Source organism: Hyperolius riggenbachi, chromosome 11 (assembly GCF_040937935.1).
Source record: "Hyperolius riggenbachi isolate aHypRig1 chromosome 11, aHypRig1.pri, whole genome shotgun sequence".
In the NCBI taxonomy this organism is placed as follows: domain Eukaryota; kingdom Metazoa; phylum Chordata; class Amphibia; order Anura; family Hyperoliidae; genus Hyperolius; species Hyperolius riggenbachi.
The window spans coordinates 118,570,498-118,584,960 of NC_090656.1; the positions used below are offsets into that span (position 1 = coordinate 118,570,498).

At 46.3% G+C, this 14,463-nt stretch overlaps 1 protein-coding gene across 1 annotated transcript in view; it reads left to right on the forward strand.

The window, feature by feature from the left end:
• The first annotated feature begins 11,368 nt into the window (after positions 1 to 11,368).
• Positions 11,369 to 14,463, forward strand: part of LOC137537858 (mucin-5AC-like) — a 343,296-nt gene continuing 340,201 nt past the window's right edge. Inside the window, exon 1 of the mRNA XM_068259808.1 lies at positions 11,369 to 11,434. The gene's annotated coding sequence lies outside the window, so the exon portion shown is untranslated. The remainder of the gene's footprint in view (positions 11,435 to 14,463) is intronic.

A 14,463-nucleotide genomic window follows, 5' to 3' on the forward strand; every position in this document is an offset into this window, starting at 1 on the left:
AGTGCGCGCGTAAAGTTTTACGTGCATACAGTTTTACGCGCGAAAAGCTGGTTTAGACGTGCTAAGGGGGTTTTCACACGCGTGCTAACAGTTAGCAACGCTTTGTGAATCAAGCCCACTGAGTTTAAAAAAAAAAAAATAACAAAAACGAGAAGGGGCAAACAAATGCTCATGCATGCGGTGCCATTGCATGAGGGCCCTTTGATCTCTGGGGCCCATGATCACTGGCCACCATGTTAGAGAACATGCAGTACACTAAAATCAATGCACAGTGTAGGAAACAGATGCTCATTCTCCAATCCCGACTAGTTTCAGCCTTGCGCCATATCAGGGGAAATCGAAAAAAATCACATGTAAGAGATGAAAGTATGTGCATAATAATATTCAAAAACAGCAGTAAAACCAGTACAAAGTCACAAGAGACTGCATATATTTGTTTAAAGTTATCCTCTCCTCAACCTTAATGACAAATCCCAATTCTAACCATGTACCATTCCTAGCACTGCTCACAGAAATACCATTATTCCTCATTAGCAGCACACAAAGGCTCTCGACCTTTCAGTCTGGGAGCTTACAAGCAAATCCTAAACAAACTCATGGCATTTACTCAGTGTACATGGCCTTATAAAAGGGATATGGAGGGACAACAGCTGGAAGCCACATTTAAAAAGTGAATTGCCCTTGCATGGTTCCAAGACTTGCATAGAGATACATTAGTGAGAGGCACCTTGAAGAAATAGATTAGTGTAACCTGTTCCAGATGTAGATAACTGAAATATATGCCTTGTTTGGAGACACTTTTCTCTGCCAGGGCATAGTTTTCAATAGACCTTTTGCGTGCGTTCCCGCCACTATCACGGGTCCATTGTTGCTACTCAGATTTCTAATGATGGTCAGGCGCCAAATTTATTAGCGCTTGACCCCTGTGATTACTGTGCATCAATCACAGGGATCACAGAAGTAAGCTTAACAACGGCTGTGGTCCTTAATGAGCCATTCCAGTATGGTACAAAATAATATAAACAAATTACTGTTGTCTTTTTGGAAACCATACTAGACTGGAGGTACCCAAGCTAGAGAGACAACTGAATGTATTTCATCTTGTAGTGTGTTTCTATGGGTAGACATCAGGGAGTGTTAAATCTATTGGAATATGTGATTGCATCTTCCTGCAACTGATGTTGGATAAACTACTGTTATTTCTACTGCTAAATGCATGCTGTAATAAAATTCTATTTTGCTTCGTAACTCTCCCTCACCTTTACACACTGTGTACACTGTGCAGAGAATATGTGCCATAGACCACTTCTTCAGTGGCATAGCAATAGGGGTTGCAGAAGTTGCAACGGGGCCCTTGGGTCGAAGTGACCCAGAGGAGCCCATTCTTAACCACAGTATTAGCTCTCTATTGGTAATATTCCCTTCCCATCCCATCCCTATAGATGCTTTGAAAAGTAGTGATCATTAACACATTGGGCTTGATTCACAAAGCAGTGCTAACAGTTAGCACGCTTGTGAAAAGCCCTTTATCACACCTAAAACCTTTTTGTGCGCGCTAATTATCGCTCGCGCGAAAAGTCCTGCGTGCAAAGGCTGATGCGCATGAAATAAAACGGCGCACCCTATGTGCCTATAAGGTCGCATTGGATGCAGCCTAAACGTCGCACCCATGCGATGTAATTTACCTGCCACAAACATGCACAGAATAAGAAGTGCAGTGGTGTAGCGAAGAAGCTCTGGGCCCCAGTGCAAGTTTTACTTGCGAGGGGAGCTCTGAGGGTCTCCTTATTAAAGGGGACCCCCAGATGTAGTAGCACACCAAATGTGTTAGCTGGTTTAGACTTGCTCTTTTGCAGGTCTTAGCTAACGCTCATGTCTGACGGGGAGCATCACTTTCTGACAGCATCAAATCACTAATAGAATAGAGTGTTAAGAATTTGCTGGGTGATAATATCAACCAAGCAAGTTCTTTACCCCCCGGGGAGGGGGTGGGGAGAAAAGTTTAATTAAATTAGGCGATGCTCCCATCTCCTAATTTAAAAACTCATCAGCGCCTATGGCTGGCGAGTTGGGCAACAGGATTTGGCCCATAGGCTTTGCCCACCCCAGCTATAACAGCTTCAACTCTTCTGAATCTCTTTTGGGAAGGCTTTCCACAAGGTTTAAGGTAAGTGTGCTTATAGGGATTTTTGACTTCTTCCAGAAAAGCATTTGTGAGGTCAGGCACTAATTTTGGATAAGAAGGCATGGTCTGAAGTTTCCTCTTTATTTTTTTCCCAAAGAAGTTCTGTTGGGTTGATGTCAGGGCTCTGTACAGCGTACATATTAGTATACTGCCGGTGACCTGGGTGCAGGGCGAGCCGAATAATGGCTCACTCTGCTGCCACTAAAATTTATGGCGGCGTTAAATACTATTCCCCCTACGAGTCGTAGCAACGTGGAGGTCCAAGTAATTCCTGAAAACCCCAAATTTTCCTTGCGCAGGGCACGTAGTATAGCACTAGTGCTATAACAGCGCCGAGTGCTGAAACCACCTATTTCATCTGTGCAGGCCAGTCAAGTACCTCCATGCTCATCCTTGTCTTTATGCACCTTACAGAAGCGCTTGGCATTGTACCAGTATCTGTTTTTGTATATGCTCCATCTTATTGCCTGAGGAAGCGAGTCACTCCCGCGAAACACGTTGTATTTTACTGGAGTATGTAAATAAATTGTTTTGCTGAAAATTGATTGGCATTTTCTTGTGTCTGCCTGGAGGAGGTAAGTCCACCACTACCTCCTCATTTTTAAATATTTTAGATATTTTTATCCTTCTGGCGCCTCTGTATCCATACTACGTTATACATATCCACCCTTGGTGGAGGGGTGTTACCCCTTTTTTCCTTGACCTGCAGAGAGCGACTTAATAATGCTGGGTGGGAACAGGTCTAATCTCCCCACCTGCCTTTGCAGTGGTTGCCTATGTGGTAACCCTGACTTGTATACTGCACATACTCTTTCCACACACCTTCATTTACCAGTGCATACTATATTAGGTTCTCTGTGTCTCACTTTTTGTTTCTTTATGCACCTTGCTCATCCTTGTCTTTATGCACCTTAGTTTGTGTACTGATTCACAGCAATGTTGGTACAGGAAGGGGCATCTCCAAACCATTCCCACAAAGTTGGAACTACTTTTCATGCCTAGGTGCTTGATTTTATGTCAATGGAAGTGATTGGAACACCTGCATTTAATGAAAAACACACAAACACACACACACGCACGCACACACACACACACACACACACACGCACACGCACGCACGCGCACACACACACACCACACACACACACACTTGTATATCTCTATGTCCTGCCCAGTCACTTCAGCTAGAATTAAAGTAACTGACTTGACTTTTAATTCTTTATGAGTCTCAAGCAGTTCTGGGGTGATGTAGAAAACATTTACATTTTAATGCTTCAAAAATAGAATTATCCTGTGTGTAATTTATTCATCTTTAGAGCAGACAAAGATTTCTAACTGGAATTTCATTAGATTAAATGTACACTTGTACTGGAATGTGTGTGGATTCCGAGGGGGTTTGAGGGGTTTTGAGGCTTTTTGTTTCCATTTCCAGAAATGGAAACAAAAAAGCAAAGAGACACCAGGGGCTTGATTCACAAAACGGTGCTAACTGTTAGCACGCTGTGAAAAGTGCTTTGAGCAAAATTTCACGTGAAATAAATTTGTGTTATCGTGCAAACGCGAATGTTAACGTGTAGAAAAGGTGCGCTAACTCGTGAACGCGATCGTATGTGCGTGATAACCGTTTTTTGCACAAAACCTGTTTTTGCACGTGAAAACACTCTAAAAATGCACGAAAAATCGTGCTAACAGCCATGCTAACAGTTAGCACCTTTTTGTGAATCAATCCCCAGGAGTACTATATAGTGTAATATGTCAGATAATTTAGACATTTGTGGTACACAAGTATACTCACATCACCGGGTTGCAATAAAGGCAACTACAGTGATGTGCTTGTGCAGAGAACTACTCTGTTTCCGCTTGAAACCATCCACAGTTGATCCCCAGATCTAGGTGGTCGCTCTACAAACAATTAAAAAAAGAATCAAATAGATACTGAAGGCTAGTTACTATTGACACTGTCCCCCGTTTTGTACTGGACAAATGGACTGACAGCCTTAACCTTCCTGGCGGTAAGCCCGAACTGAGTTCGGGCTATGCCGCCGGAAGGCACCGCTCAGGCCCCGCTGGGCCGATTTGCATAATTTTTTTTTTGCTGCACGCAGCTAGCACTTTGCTAGCTGCGTGCAGTGCCCGATCGCCGCCGCTACCCGCCGATCCGCCGCAATTCCTCTCGCCGCGGCCGCCCCCCCCCCCAGACCCCGTGCGCTGCCTGGCCAATCAGTGCCAGGCAGCGCTATGGGGCAGATCGGAGTCCCCTCTGACGTCACGACGTCGATGACGTCGGTGACGTCATCCCGCCCGTCGCCATGGCGACGGGGGAAGCCCTCCAGGAGATCCCGTTCTTTGAACGGGATCTCCGGATCTCCGATCGCCGGCGGCGATCGGAGGGGCTGGGGGGATGCCGCTGAGCAGCGGCTATCATGTAGCGAGACTTTGTCTCGCTACATGAAAAAAAAAAAAAAAAATTTAAAAAAAAAAGATTTGCTGCCCCCTGGCGATTTTTTTGCAAACCGCCAGGAGGGTTAAAGGATACCCGAGGTGACACATGACATGATGAGATAGACATGTGTATGTACAGTGCCCAGCACACAAATAACTATGCTGTGTTCCTTTTTTCTTTCTTTGCCTGAAAGAGTTAAACATCACGTATGTAAGTGGCAGACTAGGTCATCCTACAGTGTGACCCTCACTGATAAGAAATTACAACTATAAAATACTTTCCTAGCAGAAAATGGCTTCTGAGAGCAGGGAATAGATAAAAAGGATCAATAGTTCATAGATTTTAGCATACTTCAATGAATGTGTCATTGAGCAAAAACAGTACAACAGTAACAACTTAAAAAGTAGATTCAAATACAAAACAAAACTGTAGAATATCTTAAAAAGTTGTTTTTAGGAGAAGGAGGATAGATACACTTGTTTATTTCATTCGTTTATTTTCACCTTGGTTGCCCTTTATGTTTTTAATCCATTTTATCTCTGATAGCAGCATTCTGACTTGCACAGCTCCTGGTTTTACAACCCAGAAACCCCTATGCCAGCACAATATCACCGTGCCCCTCCTCACCCCCACAGCAATATCACCGAGCCCAATCCAGATATATCCCCTTCAACTGACTGGGTTAAGAAAGCCAGCGCCTTCGTCAACAACAGAGAGAATTCATGAGTAGTGCACGTGCAATGGCATCTCCAAGAAGTTAGATGATCCATTGTGGCTCCAATGCTAAGAAAGACATGGAAGGAAGCCTCAACTCCTTTCTCGAACTTCTGGAACTTCTTTTATCCACATAAAGACATTTGTGTGTCTAGATGGGAGGGGGCCCCATAGTGTTGAAGAGACTCTGTAACAACATTTTCAGCCTTACTTCTTCTATCCTATACGTTCCTATACCTGTTCTAAGGTGGCCTGGATTACTGCAGCCTTTTCTAGTTGCACTTTCTCTGTAATATATCTAATCTTCTTTTCTTTGTCAAGCTTTGTCGACCCAGAGAGAAATGCACTTCCACTGCTGTGATAGGGAGAAGTTATGCACTCCCCCTCCACACCCCCTGCATGCTCTGTGTGCGTGCGTTGTTAATCCCTCACAGACAGTTCTCTGCTCTCAATTTCAGCTTGTCTGAGGGGGGAGGGAGCTGCCCATGCTGCCCATGCCCATGCTAAGAAACTGTGAGAATCCTTGACTGGAGTGCAGAAGATTCAGTATTTAACTTGTAGTGTACTTTCATCAGCCCTAGAGAAAGCTGCTCCCCCAATATTCCGCCGCAACTGTCCCCCTAACCCCCAGCCCTGGCGCACTACCCATACTCGCAACCTCCAGAGGGTAACACGCGCCACTGAACGGAAATGGAGGAAAACTCGACTTAACCAGGATTTCCTACAGTACAAGGCTAACCTGCTGCAGTTCCACACTGCCCTTGCTCATGCAAAGCAGGAATACTTTACCAAGCTCATCGGAGCACAAGCTTCCATCCCCCGACGTCTTTTTGCCACTTTCAACTCCCTGCTTAAACCCACTTCCCCACCCTCTGTTTTCTCCCTCTGTGCCACAGATTTAGCCACCCACTTCACCAACAAAATTGTCTCCATCCGTCAGGAAATATCTAATCTTCAATCTTCACCTCCCACCCCCTCCCAACCAGCTCCTCCTCCACCCTATCCTCCCCTCACCTCCTTCACTCTTACTACCATTGAGGAAGTCAACCACCTACTGCAGACTTCCCACACCACTACCTTCCCCCTTGACCCCATCCCTTCTGATTTACTCCAGCCTCACTTCACAGACTTGGCCCCTGTCCTCACTAAAAAACAAAGTATCCTTGCGCTCCCTTTTCAAAGACTGCAGACACACTCTCTCACATATAAATCTTCTTAGCTCCTTAGTTCAATGCCATGTGCAGCTCCATAGATCAGGGCAAGAGACAATTCTAAAGAGAAGGAAATGGAGCGCACAATGGTGCATTACCCAAGGTATGCTTTATTCGCATAAAAATTTTGGTACTCACAAGATGAAGATAAAATCAGCGCTTTGTCAGCGGTACAGCCACTGCTTAGCCTTGCAGACGATTCAGCAGCAGCGCGACCTCCGGTTGGATTAGGAGCGCCGTCTCGCTGTAGGTCTGGGCGTGGCTGAGATTAAGTGTGCGTATGGCGTCATGACGCGTTTCGGCGCTCTGCGCCTTCGTCAGATGACGTCCATACGCACCACACACTGTTTATGGGAGTCCTCTGAGCCGTCGTCATGGCTACAGGGCGCTCCCAGTAAAAAGCTTTTTCAATAACTTTATTTAAAAAAGATTATCTCAATCAAAGTGAAGTATTGGGTAAAACATTTTTGGAGAAAGGGTATGATAGTTCGCACATAAAAGCCACCCAAGAGCAATTTAAGAAGAGGCCCACCCATCCAAAGAAACAGACTATAGACAATCCAATTCAGCCCAAACTGTCCTTTGTCACTCCATTTAACACAGTACATAACAATCGAATCGAATCGAATCCCGATTGGACATGTCGGATTTAATCGGATCGTAAATAGAATCGTAATTGAATCGCACAAATAATCGTATCGTATAGATTGGGCTTAAGACCCACTGCAATCTGGATTTCTGCCTGCCCACTCAACCGACACTGCTCTCACCAAAGTGGTCAATGATCTTGCCTTAGCTAAAGCTGAAGGAAAATACTCCATTCTCCTCCTCCTTGACCTTTCAGCAGCTTTTGACACAGTAGATCATCCCCTTCTCCCCCAGTCCCTCCAGTCCATGGGCAATCACAACCACGCCCTGACCTGGCCTTCATCCTACCTCTCCAACCGCTCCTTCACAACCTCCTTCAATGAGTCCTCATCCACCCCCAAATCACCTATCGGTGGGAGTCCCCCAAGGCTCGGTCCGTGGCCCCCTACTGTTCTCCCTATACACAGCCTCCATTGGCAAGGTTATCTCCTCCATGGGTTTTAACTATCATTTGTATGCAGATGGCACCCAAATCTACCTCCACACCCCTGACATATCTACCACTACCATGGACAAAGGTCTCCTCCTGCCTAACAGCCATCTCCTCCTGGATGTCCGCTAGGTTCGGAATTTATGATCTTCAAACCCCGGCCATCCCTGAACCTCCCAGATGTGCATGTCACTGTTAACCACACTACCATTCGCCCTACCTCTCAAGCCCGCTGTCTGGGAGTCACCCTGGACTCCGCACTCTCCTTCACTCCTCACATCCGAAACCTCACAAAGTCATGTAACTTCCACCTTCATAACATCTGCAAGATGTTTTCTGACCTCTGCCACCACCAAACTCCTCATGCATGACCTCATAATTTACTGCCTTGACCACTGCAATGCCCTTCTGTCTGTTCTCCCTATGACCCGAATAGCCTCGCTGCAGTCCATCATGAATGCGGCAGCCAGAATCATCCACTCCTCCCATCGCTCCACCATGGCAGCTCCCCTCCATAAATCCCTCCACTGGTTTCCTATCCAGTCCAGAATCAGATTCAAGATATGGTGTCTGATGAACAAATCTGTCCAAAAAACCTGTCCAACCTACATTTCCGATCTTACTCAGAGGTACACACCTAGCCGCTCACTCCTCCAATGCACTTCGCCTGATTGCCCCCCCCCCCCCGCATCACCCAGTCCCATGCACGCCTCCAGGACTTCTCAAGAGCTGCTTCAACACTAAAGAACTCCCTACCTCCACTCATTAGGAGAGCCCCCTCCTTCAACATCTTCAGGAAGGCCCTCAAAACTCACTTTTTCACTCTGGCCTACTCCCCTTCACAAGTGGTCTAAACTCGCAGCTGAACTCTGGTCCCCTACCTTTCATGTTCCTACCTCTCCCTATAGATTGTAAGCCTTTGGGCAGGGTCCTCCTCCTTTTGTGTCCTACCTGATCATGCACCTCCATTACTGTGCACCTATGCTATGCATTTGAGTGAACTCAAATTGCCTAATCTCCATGCTCCCATCCAGTGACTGACTAAGCATTACCTTGTACTCATACTGTGCTGCGGGATCTGTTTTTTCTTGCATTCCTGTATTGTCATATTGCTGTATGTCACCCCTAAATATTGTCTGTAACCTAAACTAATGTCCAGCGCAGCGTAATATGTTGTCGCTTTATAAATATAATAAATAAATAAATTATATATAAATATATATATATATATATATATATATATATACAGGTAGTCCCCGGTTTACGAACGCCCGACATACGAACGACCCACCGATACGAACCGCCCGATCCCAATGCGATGACGTCATTTCCGCGTCGGGAAAGTTTGAAGAAGCGGCTTCAAACTTCCCCTGAGTACCGGCGCATGTCCCCGCAGCAGAGTTGGACTCACCTCCGAACCAAGTCCAACGCTGTCTGTCCTCCGCTCTCTCTGTCTTCTGCTCCATATAGCTCCGTACAGCCACCGCTAGATGCAGCATCCACTTGCTTTCTGTATGTCATGTGACATACAGGTTCCTGTTAGTCACATGACATACAGGAAGCGATGCGATGCTGCATTCAGCGGTGGCTGTACGCGGCTATATGGAGCAGGAGAGCAGAGGACAGACAGCATTGGACTTGGGATGGAAGGTGAGTCCAAAGGCAGAGAGCGAGGGGACAAAGCGGGGCACAGGGGGGGGGGGGGGGGGCAAACAGAGTACAGAGGCACAAGGGGTAAAATCAGAGGCAGGTGACAAAGGCACAGGGGGTATAACAATTCAAAAGGGGGTACAAATGGAGACACAAAGGGTAGAAATGGAGGCACAGAGAGTACAAACAGAGGCACAGGGGTACAAACAGAGGCACATGGGGTACAAACAAAGGCACAGAAGGGGTACAATAGGCATAGGGGGTACAAACAGAGGTGGGGACATAGAGAGTCACAGAGGGGGGACAAACTTGCACAGAGAGTACAGAGGCACTGAAGGGGACAAACAGGCATAGAGGGAGACAGAGAGGCACAGAGGGGGGCACTGGAGGCAAAGGGGGGCACATAGGAGGTAAAGCGGACAGAGATAGCACAGCATTCTGACTTAAGAGCGGATTCAGCTTAAGAACGAACCTACAGTCCCTATCTTGTTCGTTAACCGAGAACTACCTGTACACATATATCACTTCCTGGTTAGCGGCCATGTTTTTTGTTTGTAAACACTGCCTAAAACTGGCGATTAAAAGCCAGGATCACAGCGGGGAGTGGCGGAAAATGCAAAGAGGGATCCAGGAGATCACAGTGACTCGATTGGTATGTTTTTTATTGTACAAATCGGGCAGTACAGATTCTCTTTAAGATACACTTAAAGTGACACTGAAGTGGAAAAAAACCGTATGATAATATTAATTTTATGTGTAGTACGAATAATTAACCTCTTGACGACCAGCTAGCGCCGATTGGCGTAAACTGGTCGTCTGCGGGTTACCATGAACAGCCGGAGAGCCGCCGACCGCGGCTCGCCGGCAAAATGTAAACACGCGGGGAAGAAATCCCCGCTGTTTACATCATACGGCGCTGCTGCGCAGCAGCGCCGTAGGGCAGATCGGCGATCCCCGGCCTCTGATTGGCCGGGGATCGCCGGCATCTGATAGGCGGAAGCCTATCCTTCAATGCGCAGGACGGAACTCCGTCCTGCGCATTACGGAGAGAGGGAGGGAGGGAGGTAAGGAGGCAGAGGGCAGAAATGGCTGCGGAGGGGGGCTTTGAGGAGCCCCCCCGCAAAACGCAGATGGCCGGCGTCGATCAGACCCCCCTGGCAGGACATCCCCCTAGTGGGGAAAAAAGGGGGGGGAAGTCTGATCGCCCTGGCATAATACTGATCTGTGCTGCGGGCTGGAGAGCCCACGCAGCACAGATCAGGCAAATCACCCCTGGTCGGCAAGTGGTTAATAGAACATCAGCAGCAAAGACAATAATTTTATATTTTATTTTCAGTTATGTAGTTTATTTTTTTAATATAACAGCATAATTCTATCATATTTCCAATCACAAACCACACTCTGTATTTTAAACTATGAAACAGTGCTGAGCTAATGACCCTTTGAACTTCCCTGCAGTAAAAACCTTATTGGATGCTGCCTCTCTCTCTGTTTCTTTGATGTATAAATGCTTTAGAAAATAGGACAATTGCAGTTTCTTAACTCTTCCTGCACTAGATACAATGTGAGAATCTTTCTTTTGCTACTAATGTTCTATTTCTTAGTTGTACTACACATGCAATTCATTATATCATACGTTTATTTTCATTTCAGATTTCCTTTAAAGCAATGTCAGTCAAGAGAAATCACCTGGCAGTGGTAGTACACACAGGTCAGTGACTGAGTTTGACCATAATTAAAGGCTACTAAGCAAACCCACCAGAGAGGAAGAAAGAGGCCTAAACAGCAGGGAACAATGTCTGCAACAGTCACTCCCTTTCACAATTTATGCATAATAGCTTCACTTTAACAACATCGCTGTTCATTATTTCACTTAAATTCTCTTTCAACGTGCAATTTTTAAGAAGTGAGAGTAATTTGCTTAAGCGCTGTTTTCTTTAGAGTGTAAGGGTTAAAGGATAGTCATAGCTCAGGTGCCTTAACTATCCCAAAGAAGAAGGATGTTCTGTTAGAGTGTCCTGGGTGGCAGCCAAATAATAGACAATATAAGACCAGCCAGCTAAACAGCTGTTTTGCACTTCCAGCGATGGCACCACCTGGACCTAGGAAGCTATGGCTTCTGATATTGGCTTTCACATTCTGCAATCACATTGGTAAGGTTAACTGAACGAACTATATTCTTAATTAATGCTACTTTATAATAAGGGCATATACTGGAGTTATATATTTATCAAATATATAACATTTGGGGCTGATTTACTCAAGCTTGAGAACATAACTGCAAAGCAAATACCATGGAATGTTTTTTTTTTTTTAATTGTCTAATGTTAAGTGGCAAACAGGTATATTCACTAATGTTACCTGTGTGCTGACAGTGCGTGTAAACATTAGTCGGCATTGTGCAGTTCGCAAAAAGCATGTTATGCTAATAATGTAACTTGTGTTATACATACTGTACATGGTTTTCTAAGTTTAAAAACCATTTTTTACTTGCATTTTTAAAATCCAGTTTCTCAAAAACTATAAGGTCTTTTTGCCTTGTACCCACGATTCTCCTTAACATCGGTGTCAATAGCATTTATAAGGCTTTGCTACTCACTGCTAAAACCGGCAAAAAATTATGCAAAATTGTATGTGAAATTACGAATGACTACACGAGATTAATTGAATTTGCAAATCGTAATTACGTATAAGCGCAATTGCGAAAATTTACGCAAAATTTAGCATAATCATAATTTGTTGATTAAGATCATCACTACTGTTTATGTGTGGCATCAGTGCATAGTACACATTAGTAAATGCATCCCACAGTTTGCTACTCTCACTCAGGTCTTTATTGGAACATAATGGGGTGGCTGAAAATGTACTAAAAAATGAACACCTGTTCATCTGTAGTCATGTATTAAAGTGCACCCACGATCACTGTACTTGAATTATCACATAGAAGTGCTTGCTGCATGTTTTGCTTGTGTCTGCAATTGGCACACCCCTTCAATTTATTAAAGGACCACTATTGCAAAAAAGAAAGCAGTTAAAATCTGACAGAACCGACAGGTTTGGGGCCAGTCCATCTTTTCATGGGGAATTCTCAGGGCCTGAGCCCACTACCGCAGTTGTATCCACTTTTCAGATATTACACATCAATGTTACAGATGCTGAAAAGCGGACAGAAGCGGATACAACTGTGTTAGTGGGCTCAGGCCCTCAGGGTTTTCTTTGTTTTCAACAGCACTTCCTGAACAGCAGTTGCAAAACTATAAACTATAAACTGATAAAATAGTGTGCAAGTGATTAGGGAGACTGGCTGCTATCTTACAATTTTGGCAGTTAAACTGCTGTTCAGTTTTCTTTCAGTTATAACTGAGAGCAACTGATTTAAGGCTGGTTCACATGGGCTTCTGCTGAGCTTCAGCTTAGCATTTCGTTCAAACGCTGTGTTTTTTGTTTTCAAGAATGCCAGCATTTAAGAGCTTAGCTTTTAATGGCTTTTGAAGGCTTTTAATGGCTTTTGAAGGCTTTTAATGGCTTTCAGGAGAGCGTTGCATTTTCTTGGCTTTTGGTGGCTTTTACAGGAAGTATATGGAAAGGCTGGGCTTTTATGGGCTTTCTTTAACTTTTATGGGCTTTCATTGGCTTTCAGTGGCTTTTGCTGGCTTTCAAATGCCTTCTAGAAGCTGCATGTTGATTTTCAGATGAGAGGAGACGCTGGGATCAATTGCCAGGATTTCATGAAAGGCTGCAAAAGCTTGTACTAAACGCTCTCATTCACTTGCATGGGAGGGCGATAGATCCCTAAAAACTTTACTTTTAAAATGCTGCGTTTAATGCCAGCAAAGCGTCTGTGTGAACCAGAGCTAAATCAGTTTTTTTTTGCGTTAGTGTGCGTTAGTACGCGTTTTTTCCATAGCAGTGCATTGTGAAAAATGTTTCAGTTAAAATGTGTTAAGTGTGAAAGGTGCCATAGGAAAACATGGGCATTACTTTGAAAATCTGTTTCCTTTCAGTTATAACTGAGAGCAACTGATTAAGTGTAAAATGGCCCTTAACCTTTCAGCAATTCTCTACATATTTTGATCCAACCCCGTATTTGGCGCCGTGTAAGACGCACTTTTTCTCCCAAAAAAGTGGGGAGAAAAAGTACCTGCGTCTTATACGGCAAAGGCAGGGAATCCCCGACTTACGAACGCCCGCCGATACAAACCGCCGACATCGGGGATTCCCTGCCTTTGTCCCCGCTGTGCCTGGCTTCCCCCCTGATGCGTCTCCTCCCTCCCCCTTGTGTCTCTGTGGCCCCCCCCCCCCCCCGTGCGAGCAGTGGCAACACCTTACCTCCTCCATCTTGCCCGCGCCGATTGAAGACATCCGGCTTCTCCGTGCGGCTTCCTCTAAGCCCGACACTAGAGGAAGCCGCACGGAGAAGCCGGATGTCTTCATTCGCCGCGGGCAAGATGGAGGAGGTAAGCTGCTGCTGCCGCTGTTTGCACTGGGGGGGGCCACAGAGACACAAGGGGGAGGGAGGAGATGCACAGGCAGGGTACCGAGCCAGGCACAGCGGGGACACGGGGGCTGCCAAAAAGACACAGGGGGCTGCCAGGAGGACACAGGGGGCTGCCAGGAGGACACAGGGGGCTGCCAGGAGGACACAGGGGGCTGCCAGGAGGACACAGGGGGCTGCTAAAAAGACACAGGGGGCTGCCAAAAAGACACAGGGGGCTGCCAAAAAGACACAGGGGGCTGCCAGGAGGACACAGGGGGGCTGCCAGGAGGACACAGGGGGGCTACCAGGAGGACACAGGGGGGCTGCCAGGAGGACACAGGGGGGTTGCCAGGAGGACACAGGGGGGTTTCCAGGAGGACACAGGGGGGCTGCCAGGAGGACACAGGGGGGCTGCCAGGAGGACACAGGGGGGCTGCCAGGAGGACACAGGGGGTCTGACAGGAGGACACAGGGGGCTGCCAGGAGGACACAGGGGGTCTGACAGGAACACACAGGGGTCTAACAGGAGGACACAGGGGGCTGACAGGAGGACACAGGGGGGAGTCCAGGACATGGAAGGACAAGGGGGTCACACCAGAGGACACAGGGGGAGACATGGGGCATACAGGGGGAGACATGGGGCATACAGGAGGACACATGGGGACACATAAGGAACATAGGAGGACACCATTTGGGGGAGGACAT